Source organism: Bison bison, unplaced genomic scaffold (genome assembly GCF_000754665.1).
Source record: "Bison bison bison isolate TAMUID 2011002044 unplaced genomic scaffold, Bison_UMD1.0 scf7180017864302, whole genome shotgun sequence".
Taxonomy (NCBI): domain Eukaryota; kingdom Metazoa; phylum Chordata; class Mammalia; order Artiodactyla; family Bovidae; genus Bison; species Bison bison.
The window spans coordinates 7,976,550-7,990,076 of NW_011494874.1; positions in this window are offsets into that span (position 1 = coordinate 7,976,550).

A 13,527-nucleotide genomic window follows, 5' to 3' on the forward strand; every position below is an offset into this window, starting at 1 on the left:
TTTTTTGGGCATTAGTTCTAAAAGGTCTTGTAGGTCTTCACAGAACCGTTCAACTTCAACTTCTTCAGCATTACTGGTCAGGGCATAAACTTGGATTACTGTGATATTGAATGGTTTACCTTGGAAACAGAGATCATTCTATCGTTTTTGAGATTGCATCCAATTCAGACTCCTTTGTTGACCATGATGGCTACTCCATTTTCTTCTAAGGGATTCCTGCCCACAGTAGTAGATATAATGGTCATCTGAGTTAAATTCACCCATTCCAGTCCATTTCAGTTTGCTGATTCCTAGAATGTGGACGTTCACTCTTGCCATCTTCTGTTTGACCACTTTCCATTTGCTTTGATTCATGGACCTGACAGGTTTCTATGCAATAGTGCTCTTTATAGCATCGAATCTTGCTTCTGTCACCAGTCACATCCACAACTGGGTATTGTTTTTGCTTTGGCTTCATCCCTTCATTCTTTCTAAGGGAACGTTTCATGAAAGATGGCCACAATAAAGGACAGAAATGGTATGGACCTAAAAGAAGCAGAAGATATTAAGAAGAGGTGGCAAGAATACACAGAACAACTATACAAAAAGGATTTTTATGACCCAGATAATCACGATGGTGTGATCACCAATCTAGAGCCAGACATCCTAGAATGTGAAGTCAAGTCGGCCTTAGGAAGCATCACCACGAACAAAGCTAGTGAAGGTGATGGAATTCCAGTTGAGCTATTTCAAATCCTAAAGATGATGCTGTGAAAGTGCTGCACTCAATAGCCCAGCACATTTGGAAAAGAGCAGTGGCCACAGGACTAGAAAAGGTTGGTTTTCATTCCAATCCCAAAGAAAGGCAATGAAAAGAATGCTCAAACTACCGCATAACTGCACTCATCTCACACGCTAGTAAGGTAATGCTCAAAATTCTCCAAGCAGGCTTCAACAGTACGTGAACCGTGAACTTCCAGATGTTCAAGCTGGATTTAGAAAAGGCAGAAACAAGAGACCAAATTTCCAACATCTGCTGGATCATCAAAAAAGCAAGAGAGTTCCAGAAAAACATCTACTTCTGCTTTATTGACTATACCAAGGCCTTTGACTGTGTGGACCACAACAAACTCTGGACAATTGTTCAAGAGATGGGAATACAAGATCACCTGATCTGCCTCTTGAGAAATCTGTATGCAGGTCAGAAAGCAACAGTTAGAATAGGACATGGAACAACAGACTAGTTCCAAATCAGGAAAGGTGTACATCAAGGCTGTATATTGCCACCCTGTTTATTTAACTTATATGCAGGGTACGTCATGAGACACGCTGGCCTGGAGGAAGCACAAGCTGAAATCAAGATTGCCGGGAGAAATATCAATAACCTCAGATATGCAGATGACACCACCCTCATGGCAAAAAGCGAAGAACTAAAGAGCCTCTTGATGAAAGTGAAAGAGGAAAGTGAAAAAGTTGGCTCCAAAATCACTGCAGATGGTGACTGCAGACATGAAATTAAAAGATGCTTGCTCCTTGGAAGAAAAGTTATGAGCAACCTAGACAGCATACTAAAAGGCAGAGATATTACTTTGCCAACAAAGGTCCATCTAGTCAAAGCCATGATTTTTCCAGTAGTCATGTATGGATGTGAGAGTTGGACTATAAAGAAAGCTGAGCACCGAAGAGTTGATGCTTTTGAGCTGTGGTGTTGGAGAATACTCTTGGCGGTCCCTTGGATTGCAAGGAGATCCAACCAGTCCATCCTAAAGGAAATCAGTCCTGAATATTCATTGGAAGGACTGATGTTGAAGCTGAAATTCCAATACTTTGACCACCTGATGCAAAGAACTGACTCCTTGGAAAAGACCCTGATGCTGGGAAAGATGGAAGGCGGGAGGAGAAGGGGACGACAGAGGATGATATGGCTGGATGGTATTACTGACTCAATGGACTTGAGTTTGAGTGAACTCCGGGAGTTGGTGATGGATGGGGAGGCCTGGCGTGCTGCAGTCCACGGGGTTGCAGAGAGTCAGACACGACTGAGCAACTGAACTGAACTGACTGATCACTATCATCATTAGACCCGCAATTTTATTTTGAATTAATAAACCCCATCTTATGGGGATTTCCAAATACTATTGTTGGAAGAAAAGACAAAAGTGGTAAAAGTGCAGACCTCTGTCTGCAGGACTGTAGCTGGTTGCACAGAGGAGGTGGTATTTGAGTTGAGTCTCTAGGCTTGAGTAGGTAATGGAGGGTAGAGAGGGCAGGAGCAGCAATGGGCTGATCAGGAGGAATGAGTGGGAGAAGTCACAGAGCTGTGAACAAGCAGCTCATGTGGGAAGGGGTTGAGACCCAAGACGGGAAAGCCAGAGGCTGAACAGGAGCTGGGGAAGCCACGGCACCTGTGAATGCTGGTCCCTTCTCTAAAGACGCAGGCAGGACCCTCTGCTGAGCCGGGGCCTTGGGGTGGGGAGTGGGGAGGGAGGACAGTGGGGCAGGGAGCCAGAGAGAGGACCTAGCCTCTAGGCAACCTCCAGGCCACACACGACAGTGGCACCTCCCATCACAGGGGCCACGGGTCATGATCCTTGACAACCTCAGCGCTCTGCAGGCCCCTTCCAGGACAGAATTCATCACACCAGTCCCTTAATGCAAGAGCAACCTTAGCAATGTGTAGTGGCACATGATATGCAGAGGAGACATGGCCCCCTCACCCATTCTCAGAATTTTTCTACAGCTCATTCATTCATTGGTACATTCATTCATTCAATACTGTAATATTATGTTTAATATTATAATATGTTTACTGAACATTTACTATGTGCCCAGCACTCTGTTGGCTCTGGTGGGGAAAGAGATCAGTCAGTGGTGGGGAGCGATGGCAAGACCAGGGCTCAGAGCTGTAGTGACTACAGGCCGTCTGGTTGCACAAAAGAGGGGCTCTTCCCTGGATTCAGGGCATTGAGGAAGGTTTCCTTGGTGGGATGATCCCTCAGCCTCAAAGCCAGTACCTTGCAGAGCCCACGACTTGAACCTGGGGCTTCTTCCAGGCTGGCTAGTCTGGTCCTGATAATTGTAGCATCTGAAATGAGCAGTGTTGCTGCTAACAAGACAGCCAGGGTTAAAGATAGGGCCTGTATGGGGGGTCAGGGGGGAAGGGGCAGGCTCTTGAAGGGCAGGTGAAATGAAACACTCTCCTGCCTAGAAAAGGAAGCTTTAGGTCTGACTCTTTCCTTTCCAACACCCATTTTAATTTGATTATCAAAAGAATTCCACCAGCCACACTAAGAAGAGGTGAGAGACTTGGAATTGGGACAACAGAACAGAGGACCGTGGGAGAAAAGAAAACAGATAACTTGGAAAGAGGGTATTACCACCTTCAAACAGCTGAAGTGAGTGAAAGTCGCTCAGCTGTGTCCGACTCTTTTCAACCCCATGGACTATAGCTTGCCAGGCTCCTCTGTCCATGGAATTCTCCAGGCAAGACTACTGGAGTGGGTTGCCATTCCCTTCTCCAGGGAATCTTCCTGACCCTGGGATCGAATCTGTGTTGCAGGTAGAATCCTTACCGTCTGAGCCACCAGAAAAACTTCAAACAGCTGAAGGTCTTTCTTATCATAGGAAAGGTTGCGTTAGATTTTGTGTGTGGCCCCCAAACGTTGAACTGAACCACCAGGGAGACAGTTTTTCTTCAGGACAAGGAAGACTAACACTTAGATCGATGAACCAGGGCTCACAGACAGCCATATCTGGCCCTCTGACTGCTTTTGTAAACAGTGTTATTGGAGCATACCCTGCCCGTTCATTCATGTACTGTCTATGGTGCTTTCATGCTACAAGAACAGAGTTGAGGGCTGCAGGGACTGTATAGCCCACTAAACCTAAATAATTCTGTATCTGGCCCTTTGAAAAACAGTTTGCCTGAATTAGAGCAACCCAGATACCAAGATACCAGATACAAGATACCAGAGGATGAGATGGTTGGATGGCATCACCGACTTGATGAACATGAGTTTGAACAAGCTCCAGGAGTTGGTGATGGACAGGGAAGCCTGGCATGCTGCAGTCCATGGGGTCGCAGAGTCAGACACGACTGAGCAACTGAACTGACTAACCGACTGAGATACCAAGTGTCTGAGCAAACTCTGGGATAAAGTGAAGGACAGGGAAGCCTGGCATGCGGCGGCAGAGTCTGGCATGACTTAGCAACTCAACAACAAGATACCAAATGAGGTGCCTTGGGAGGCAGGAAGTTCCCCATCACTTGGGGGTATTCAACATAAGCTGAAGTCCTGTTAAGCAGTGATGTGGCTAAGAGTCCAAATGAACATTGAGGTCCCTTTGAGATCATAAGGATCCAGCAGTTAATGACAACTACTCACATTTCTTCAGTGCCCACCAGTCGTATAGTCACAACTATCAGAGAATAAATCCATCTTCAGGGCAGCCTCAGTAGGACATCAGGCCTACAGTGTTTCATCACCAGACCTGAAGTCCATCAAACAGAGCGATAGCATCCTCTGCCTGTTTAATGTAAGACAGATGATGGGCAGATTCAGGCAATTATCTTCCCTGGTGGCTCAGATGGTAAAGAACCTGCCTGCAATGCGGGAGACCTGGGTTCAATCCCTGGGTCGGGAAGATCCCCTGGAGAAGGAAATAGCAACCCACTCCAGTATTTTTGCCTGGAGAATCCCATGGATAGAGAGGAGCCTGGCAGGCTACAGACCATGGAGTCACAAAGAGTCAGACACGACTGACCGACTAACAAGTGTAAGCCTCTTCAGGAAGTCTTTACACCCAAGCCTCAGTTACAAGGAAGATGCGTTCACATGTACTCTCCCTGATGAATGAGGGTGGATCGTTTCTGGGCCACAAATGTACCCACAAGGCTTACCTGTTACTGTGTGTTTAAAAGGAATTCCCTATGAAATAAACTAATTTAGCTTTGGTAGGCTTCTGTTGGGCTTCCCAGGTGGCGCTAGTGGTAAAGAACCCGCCTGCCAATGCAGGAGACTTAAAGAGACATGGATTCTATCCCTGGGTAAGGAAGATTCCCTGGAGGAGGACGTGGCAACCCACTCCACTATTCTTGCCTGGAGAATTCCATGGACAGAGGAGCCTGTCAGGCTACAGTCCACAGGGTTGCAAAGAGTCGGACACGACTGAAGTGACTTAGCATGCACGCACACAAGCTTCTATCGGGGTCCTCAGGGACGTCATTCAGAACACTCAGTGCCAGACCTTGAACTGGACAGAGCAGCTGCCCTTGAAAAGCTGATGGCCTGTGCCCCAGCTCGCTTGGCCAGAATGTGATGAATATCTGGTAGATCCCAAAGGCAGGGAGAGACTCACTCGGCCAGGTGCACTTATCCAGCAAAGCAACGTTGCTGCACAGTGCTGTTAACAGAAATTTGTTTTCTTTCCAAGTAGAACTGCAAAGAAAAGCAAAATGTTCTCTTTAGAGGGGAAAAAAAGTCTGTGGCCCTTTCACTGTCTTGTCCTCAGCTAGATTATATATAAACAGCGTCAGTTCCCCCACCTCAGACTGTCTTGCAAACACTGTGATGGATGCAAGAAAACATTTTTATGCAGTAATCCACAGCCTGTGTGCAGAAGCAAAGATTTTCCAGCCAGACGAGGAGAAGGACCCCTTATGAAGTGCACTGGCAAAGACTAACTTGATTAAATACTGTTCTTAATGACCACACGAAGGACTGCTTTCTGATCCTTACTGGCCCAGACCAGTTCACACCATGGTGAATTCCAGGTACTGATTTTCCCAAAGCCTTTGTCGCTTGCCTTGAGTTTTCATCCCTTTCCCCAGTCAAAATAAAACAACAGCAGCAACAAACTCATTTCGTGTTTTTCCATTTCATATTTTTCTTGCTGCTGCTTTTGCTTTCAGGTGACAGTTAGATAATCAAGGTACGTACTGATAGGTCGCCTTTGGCACAATTCCCCAGTCGAAAGACAGACACCCCTAAGAGCTTTCTCCTGAGAAGCATTCAGATGTTATTCAAGCTCTGACGCATCCATTCTCAGACACTTAATCACGCTCAAAACCCATTTGAACCAAAGTTTTGCTAGCTCTCCAGCTAGGGGGAATCTTGGTACGTAGAATTTTAAAAGAGCAGAGAGAATGCTGGAGACTCCACCTGGCGATAAACAAAAGAGATGCCTCGGAAAAGCCTCTCAGCGTTCCTTGCCTTCACAGGCATCCCTAAGCTGCCCTACTCCTTTGTCCTGTCTTTCTGTGATATGGATCGTCTAATCTCAGTGCTGAGGCCACGTATCCAACCTCACCTCTGTTCCAGGCTCCAGAGCCCATGAACCTCAACTTTGCTCTATTTTTTTTTTTACCATCTGCCTAGTCATAGCTTGAATGGCATTGAATTCTTAAATGAGGGTTGATTGGTGTGTGTTTACGACAACTGACAGTGTGGAGAGCAAGGTACTACTAGCCAGGTCCCCAGATAATTATAAATAAAATGGCTCCTAGATATTTTATTGATAGTTACCTGGTGTCAACATTCTTGGTTGCAGCTCCCAAGGTAAAATTTTAAAGTATTATTGAATTCATCTCCCCATATACATTCAAGTACACGTTACCTTATTCCAAGGATTACTATATTAATGTAGTAATTTAGTTCTGCTGGGAAGATCTTCCCATAAAATAGACATTTCCATAAAATTACTGAAAATGTGAAGGTTGTTGAAGTCATTCATTCTTCCTTAGTTTCAACTATCCATAATGTTAATTGCTCTAAATGCTGACAAATACTCTCCAATGACAGGGAAGCCGTGGTCATTAAGAGGTAACGTGCCACAGAGCTGAGCTATGATCAGAGACCTTGAACCCGCCCCCTCCTCCACACACACCAGATTAAGCTCGTCATCTGCTACCGTTGGACAAACCATTGTGCTGTCACCTCAGGCATGTGTACGAGAGAAATCACTTGCCTGCAAAGAAGACAGAAGTTTTCATACCTTGTCTTTCTGATCAAGATCCTTGCTAAGACTTTTTATTTGTTCCAACAAATTGGCCAGAAGCTGACCTGGCCTGTTGGAGACTGCCTAAAACCAAATCCTATTCAAGGAGGCTGGTTGCCTTGCAATCAAGTCCTCTAAACAAATAAAAAGGGAGGGGCTTCCAGTCGTTTATGAAAAGGTATCTTATAAAACACATGCATGCCTAATTGCCAGGGTGATTACATGAATAACCCATTTACAAAAATGTCCCAAGATGTTTCACTGAGTTAAGAAACCTTTCAAAAGGAATAATCAGGATACACAAATTTCTGCTGAAGTTTTTTCATCATTTACCATCACCACCATCTTTAGCATCATTACCAGCATTTCTCGAACCTCTATTCTATGCCAGCCGCTTTCACGTACATTAGTTCAACCTAAAATTCACAGAAATGCTGCAAGTACATCTCTTTATCCCCATTAAACAGGTGAAGAAGCAATGGTCCCAAGATTTTTAATCTTGGAAAATGTAAACTTAGCTGGTGAATATTTCAAGTTGTTAGAAGTCATTAATTTACTGGTAACAGTAAAATATCTGATCAGAAAAGGCTTTAGCTAATAAAATGCAATGTGCTCTGTTACATCAATGAACATACGTGCAGAACTTTCAAGTAATAATTATTTCTCCCTTTTCAGAGTTACAAAAGAAGCAGTGTCTGACTTATCTCTCTCCCTTCTAAATGGCTAGTATTTTAAAAATTATTGTTATTTTCAGAGTTTACCCACTCAAAATAATCACTGCGCTTACTTTTGAACAAAGAACAAATGTTCTTTCATTTCTTATCTGTCGTATTCTAAACTATTAAAGTTTAACTGTCAACTCCCTGTTAAAACATCATTGCAATCCATTACATTTTTAGAAACCATTGAATATACAAGTCCAGAAGGTGCCTCTCTGTTTGCTTCCAGCCCATTCCGGTTTCCTGAAGTCCTTTCAAAGATCACTCACTAACCGAGTTTCATAGCAGTGTTTATGTTACAAGAACAAGTCTTGCAACTGGCTTGAGTAGGATGGAAAAGGTGGAAGCAGTGTAATCAGTAAAAATGAAAATGTGTTTATTTGTTGCCATTTTAGAGGTGGCTGGCATCCTGTGTGTGTGTGTGGTGAGAAAGAGAGGGAGAGAGAGAATGTGTATGCTTCATCAAATAGCTGGAGAAGTTATAAAGGAGGAGAGATGCAAACTGATAGTACAGAAAGCAGCAGGCAGCAGTGGGTCTCTCGTGATGACTTTGAGTTAATACTCCTCCAGGGAAGACGCAACAACAACAAAAAAAGAAAGTACACGTAGAGCAAATTCTGTCCTACAGCGTTAAAAACGGTCGGGTCAGCCAAGCTTTTCTGGCAAAGCAGTATAGAATATATGTTTACCCTGTTAATTTTAAGTATTACAACCGGACAGTGACTAATATCCAAAGGTTATAATCTGCATTGGGGGTTAAGTATGATGGAAGAGTGATAAAGAAAATGCAAAGTTTTTTTTTTTTTCACAGTAGCTTGGGAAAACACTGCCTTGAAAAGCTAGTGTAACACTGCACTTCTCCCCTCAATATGAGATAAACTAATTAATATGTATCACAAATCCAACCATAGTACTGGACCCAGGAATTTCTTTGGAGCAGTGTTATTGAGAAGCATGTACAGTCAGGGCCAACCTGGGGAAGTGAGGGGTTTAAGGCATCTAGAGGGGTGTTTGGGGGGTTTTTTTGTATTTTTTTTACTCTGTTCTGGTGATAAATTTCTGGGAGCAGCTCATGGAGCCATATTGATTCTCTCATGTGTGTGTGTTCAGTCACTAAGTCATGTCTGGCTCTTTGGGACCCCATGGACTGCAGCCCACCAGGCTCCTCTGTCCATGGGGTTTTTCCAGGCAAGAATACTGGAGTGGGTTACCATTTCCTTCTTCAGGGGACCTTCCCAACCCAGGGATTGAACCCACGTCTCCTGTGTCTCCTGCACTGGCAGACGGATTCTTTACTACCGAGCCACCTAGGAAGCCCCGTTGATTCTTTCACTAAGTGGCCAACATGCACAGCTTGCAAAAATGTATTGATGGCTATTTTCCTTTACACATGGTTGATGTGGTGGCTGGGGAAGCAATGGTGGCTACCATCAGGGGACCACCTACCAGCAGACTTGCAGAAAGCTGGCCCTGCACGTGTTGTTTTAATAAATCCTTCTACCGAATTGAGAGGTGGTTCAGGTATTACCCTCCATTGTAGGGAAAAAAACCCACAGATCAGCGGTACTACGACACATCTAAAGTCGCTGCCTTAGTTATCCATTGCTGTGTAATATATTACCACAATGCCGTGGCTTAGAACACACAAGTATTATTTAATAGTTATCGTAGGTCAGAAATACGGGCATTGCTTGCATGGGTCCTCTGCTTCCGAGGTGTCTCACAAAACTGCAACTGTGTGCCCGTCAGGGCCAGTGTCTCATCTGAAAGCTCAACTGGGGATGTAGTCACTCCAGACTTGTTTTGCTTTATTCCACACTGTTGTTGGCAGAATTTATTTATTTTTTTAAAGGTTACTTTCCACTTTACAGTTATTACAACATATTGGCTATATTCTTGATGTTGTACAACTTATCCTTGAGCCTACCCAATAATTTCTGCCTCCAACACCCACATCCTTATTTTACCTCTCCCCAACCCTGCTGGTAACAACCAGTTTGTTCTCTATATCTGTGAGTTTCCTTTTTGGTTATATTCACTATTTGTTGTACTTTTTAGATTGCACATGTAAGTGATCTCGAAGAGTATTTGTCTTTCTCCATCTGATGTATTTTACTAAGCATGATGCCCCCCAAGTCCATCCATGTCGCTGCAAATGGCGAAGCTTTCTTCTTTTTTGTGAGTGAGTAGTGTTCCATTGTATGTCTAATTTCTTTTGGGGAACTTGTCTACACTTTGACAGTTCTCACACATGAGACCCACATTCCCATGAATGAATGAAAACCAACATGAACAGCAGCTGTGATGCAGGCACGTGACCTGGGCTTTTTCAATCACATCCCCCCATGAGAACTGGATGTGGAAGTGTTACATGAGGCATCAGCCTCGATCACAACCCAGGAGATGGTGTCTACAGGCACAACAGAGGAGAAATCTATTCCTCTGGGGCAGCTTCTGGTATCCAGCCTGGGGTGATTGGTACCAAGTTGTGGGTATTGGCTATTATGGCATTCTGGGGCGCTCAGTATTAGTTGTGGCTATGTGGTTTCTGAAAGCATGTTGTCTTAACCCCATGAGATAATGAATGGACTCGAATCTCTGATTTTTCAATAAGAACCCTGACCAATATGACAAATTTTTCCAGCGTCCCTCTTGGCACTTCCCCACACCCTCTGTGCTATGATTGGACTGCGTTAAAAATATTCGGAGTCACCAAATACTCCCTTCTTTCTTTGAATCTTGGGCTTCTCCACATGATATTCCCTGTGTCTGAGACATTCTTGCATGCATAGGTGCTTCAGTCGTGTCTGACTCTTTGCAACCCTATGGACTGTAGCCCATCAGGTTCCTCTGTCCATGGGATTCTCCAGGCAAGAATGCTGGAGAGAGTTGCCATTTCCTCCTCCAGGGGATCTTCCCGACCCAGGGATCCAACCCACGTCTGTATTGGCAGGCCGATTCTTTACCACTAGCGCCAATTGGCTAGCCCTGAGACATTCTTACTTGCTGCTTGTTTACCTGGATTTCTTCTATTCAGTTTTCAGGTTCTATCTTGGTGTTACTTTCCCGAGACATTCTTTCCCGACTGTCTGTGTGAACAGTCTGTTTTTGACCTAAACTGCAGCCCATAAACTATTGCATTTTCATAAACTATTAACTCATCTACATCTATCCCTAGATTATGAGAAAACAACATGCTTATATTATTCACTCTTTGCAGTGGGACAGCCATTGTTCTGCCCATCCACACTTGCTCTTATTCTGGAAAATACTGTATCTAATTCTGCTATACTGGTAAGAATGAGACTGTTATCTTTTTGCTGGTTCCAATCCCCCTGGTAACTAGTAGGGTAGAAACCTGATGCAAGCTGGGCCAAATACAGCCTTTCATTAGGATTTTTGAACAAGAAGGGAGAAGAAGTGAGCTTCAGATCCATCCAGATTCCAAATTTTGAGATGTGAGTCTGGGGATTTTAGAGGTCAAGCCCCGTGTGTTATTTATCTGTTGCACAACCAAAAATACCACAAACCTATTGGTGTAAAACAACACACATTTACTATCTCAGAGTTCCTGTGGTTCATGAATCTTGGCACGGATTTCCTGAATTTCATCTGAGAGCTACAATCAAGTGTCCACCAGTGCCCGAGTCTCATCTCAAGGTTCAAATAGGGAAGGAACCCTTTCCAAGTTCGTACGATTATTCGCAGAACTCAGGTCCTTGAAGCCTATAGGACTGAGGGTCTTGGCTGGTTGGCTGTTGCTGGCCAGAGGCCACCTTCTGTTCCCGCCTGTTTGTTGGCTGAGGTTGCTCTCAATTCCTTGCCACGTGAGCCTTCCCAACATGTCCACTGGCTTCATCCAAGCCAGCAAGGGAAAATATACTAACAAGAAAGGTGTTACCGTCTTCTGTAATATAATCTCAGACGTGACATCTCATCACCTTTGCCATATCCTGATACTGAGAAGCAAGTCACGGGTCCTGCCCACGTTCAACGACTACGGATAGTAGCTCACACGTGCTGGCCCCTCTAAGCATTTAAGCCTTGACTACTCAATGGTTTCCTGAATCCATGCATTAAGGATTGAAATAAAAATATCTGATGTACCAAGTAAGAACTCAGCCAGGCGAAAGTATTAGTTTTGATGTGATTAACAGTTTCAATATGTATGAGAATCATATAGCACATCCCGCTTATGGCTATGAGTACATAATTTTCCTTAATGCTTGTCAGACACGGAATTTAGATTAGTTGCTATTTTTTAACACAGTTTCAGTAATTCTTGATAATCAATTTGTTTCAGAAAGAATTCAGCATTCTTGCAGTTCAATGTTCTAAAAATATGCTCTAGGAAAAAAATTATAGCCTAATGCAGAGTGCATGTCTTTTTTTTTTTTGCTGAATAATGCTCTTTGTTTCTGCAGAGTCATGTGCGTTCCCCACTGGTTTGGTTCAGATAGTTAAAATAGTTGAAATGTTTTGCTTGCTCTTTTTAATACTTGAAGGGTGTCAGCGTGCATTTTGGCATAGCTAGAAATGGCCCACGAGGGGTTCTCTTTACAATATTTGGCAAAGGTAATCTCTCAGATTTGCTAGTTGTATAAAATGGAACATAAATCCTTTCAAATGAAAAGTATTACCTGACTTAAACATCTCTGAATCTGTGGTTTTAGGGCACCCCGAGTAGAAAAGTGCTTTGTAGACTTTGAGGCACTATACAAATGCTAGTTGCTGTTGTTAGAAACAACAGTATCATTGTGGTGGAATTTGCTATTAAGAGATGTAGAGGGAGACCTTTTCTATTTGACACACACAGAAAGGGTAGCTGCCAACTAGGTAGAATTTTGGACTTCAGTAGAAGAAGCTGGGAGAGGAACATCACAGAACTCACTGGGTGAGGCTCACACTTGAGTTAGCGACGGTCAGGTTCATCTCCCCCAGCAGATGTCGAACTCCTTGAAGTCGAGAAGCATGCTATTCATCTCTCTGTCAGCCCCTTCTCCACGCCAAGTACCAGACTCTCAGCAAATGTTCCTTCCTTTGTGATGAATGCCTTTGCAAGCCAAGTCACCCGAACGAATCAGTTCTGTATATTGTAGAAGGACTGAATTTGCTTCCTTCACCAAATTACATCTTGTAGCTTTCTTTCCTTTTTCTTTCGGCTTTCTGTAAGCGATCAGAAGCTGTAAAACTCTAAAAGGATGCTAATTAGAAGTTAGTATAACTCACAGAGAAAGCTCTTTAAAATGGCAGACATGAAGATGGAACATGATAACAGAATTTGCAAAATGGGTCCTTACTTCACTATATCATGTGGCATTAAATACTTTTAATAGAACCACATCTTTCAAAAGCAGAGAGGCACACTGCTGGCTGTTTCTATTGTACCTCTATAAATTGAAGTTATTGGCCTGTATTGCTGTTATCTGATAGAACGGGTTCAACCTCACAGTTTGGGAGGGGAGAAATGATCTGCATGTACCCTGAGTTTTTATTCTTTCTCTTTCTCATCCAGTTGTCATCTCTGTAGAATGGAATCTCAAGAAGACCATGAGATTTGTTGGCTGTATCTTTTACTAGCAGTGTGACCTTGGGCAAGAGATTGATGTAAGTTTCAGTTCATTCATCTGTAAAATGGGGATCCCAGGCTTGTCTCCGAAGCTTCTTAAGAGAATTGAATAAATCCGTGTGGAAGCACTGTGCAGAGTGGCAAAGACCTACCTCCTTCCTCCTCCCTTTCTTTTCCTCCTTTCTTCTTCCCTCTCTCCTCCCCCCATCCTTCAATTCTTCTTTTTCTACCTTAAAATCATTCTCAGGGCTTCAGCAAGATACA